The sequence below is a fragment of the Jaculus jaculus genome, chromosome 8 (assembly GCF_020740685.1).
Source record: "Jaculus jaculus isolate mJacJac1 chromosome 8, mJacJac1.mat.Y.cur, whole genome shotgun sequence".
NCBI lineage: Eukaryota > Metazoa > Chordata > Mammalia > Rodentia > Dipodidae > Jaculus > Jaculus jaculus.
The window spans coordinates 100,800,230-100,802,129 of NC_059109.1; the positions used below are offsets into that span (position 1 = coordinate 100,800,230).

General features: G+C 31.9%; 1 non-coding gene across 1 annotated transcript; it reads right to left on the reverse strand.

Annotated features, from left to right (window-relative positions):
- Positions 1–877: 877 nt before the first annotated feature.
- Positions 878–1,069, reverse strand: LOC123463287. The gene has a single exon (XR_006638867.1). It is a non-coding gene; the product is annotated as a U2 spliceosomal RNA (small nuclear RNA).
- Between the last annotated feature and the right edge of the window lie 831 nt (positions 1,070–1,900).

Below are 1,900 nucleotides of genomic sequence, written 5' to 3' on the forward strand. Positions count from 1 at the left end.
TCTCACATTTTAAATATCTAACATTTATAAATATAGGCAGAACCTGTTACCGGTCTTGAAAACAGTACCAATTGATTTATAAACTTAACTAATGTAACCTAGAAATTATCAGAAAAGAACAAGTAAGACAGTATAAGGTCTTAGCACCTGTGTGAAAACATCTTTGATTAGTTCAGATACAAATTACCCAGAGAACATTGGAAACAGAACCATGGAGCTTGAATTATATATATATAAATATATATATATATATATATTTTAGATGAGGACCATTGTTTGAGCATGAGGCTGTACCCTAAAGTAGGGAATATGTCTTAAGAGTTAATTTTGTTATAAGCACTGGACTTAAGATGCCAAAATTGAGACAGTTACTTTACATATAATAGAGTACAATCTGGTCTTTTCTGAGCCAAAATAGTTAACTAAATATTAATATAACCCTTGATAAATTTTTTTGAAAGAGAAAACATTATTTGACAACCAATGATTTGGCTTAAACTCGATAGCTATTGATTTTATGTACTGCAGAAATTTTTATAAACATAAAACAATTTTATGTTTTACCCACGACTTAAATTTGATAAAATTTAAGCAAGCTATCCCAACATATTTTAACCTGAAAATTAGTTTTTTTGCTTTTAATGTTTGTAAACAGTTTAAAAACCTTTAACTTTAGGCATGGTGTTTATGTTTAGCCTGAAACTTTCTTTCTTTTATATCTGCACACCTTTATTTATGTACTTTAACATTCTGATTTAAGTATCATCAAAAGGCATTTTTAACAAGTAATCATTGAAAAATTTCTTCCCAGTTCCTTCAATCAATTTATCTCACCCCATCATTAATTATCTTTCTTTCTTTCTTTTTATTCCCCCTGAGGGGGTGCACCATTCCTAGAGGTACTGCAATACCAGGTTGATGCGTGGAGTGGACAGAGCAAGCTCCTATTCCAACTCTGAGCTCCAAAATTCCATTTAATATATTGTCCTCAGATAGAGGATGTATCATATATTAAACTGATAAGAACAGATAGTACACTTGATCTTAGCCAAAAAGGCCGAGAAGTGATTAATTATCTGTCTTATAAGGCTATTAAAAAATTACACCAAATTGATTAATCCTATTACTAAGAAGAAAGTAGTCTTAACACAATTTTATGTCATTAATACCAATAACACAGTTGGAAATGATTTTATTAGAAGTAACTAAGGCAAATTGTGTTGTTATCTTGAGGTGGCTTAGAAGTCAGATCAGTTGCCTCCTCCTTTTAAGTAATAGGACATTACAATCTTTTTTAAAATATCTGACAAATTATAAGTTACCTCTTTAGAGGAAGTTTTGTTGTTTTTAATAATCCTCTATGTAAGGTGAACTTGACCTAGAACAAATATCTGGCAAATTCACTCCTGTAAAAGACATTTAACTTTTCCTTTTAAATTTCTATGCTTAGGTCTTTGATTTCCTTGAAATGGTTCTCTAGAAGAGAAATGGGTGTCACCTGCATCCCTCTCATCTCTTTAGTCACAAACAGTCATAAACATGACATGACTAGCAAGCACAATGAGCACACATAAACACATGCACACACACACATATATAAAAAGAACATATTCTCCTGATAAAATTAAAAAATTTGCTTAAAGAACTTGAAGCAATGTCAATTCCTTGTGCTTTTAAAATATCTTTTACTATGGCAATTAACTCCTTTTTACTCTTTGCTAAATCTTTTTTCTTAACCCATGTTCTTTGCGCCTTGAGAGAAGTTTTAAGCCCTTCAACAATTTATGTTTACTTAGGATCTGTCCCATGATAGAAAGGAAAAAGGAGAAACGGCAAGACTAGAGGGCATTGTTCCTGGTCGGAAAACCGGCATGGGGGATTCCCCAGTGAGCTTGACGTG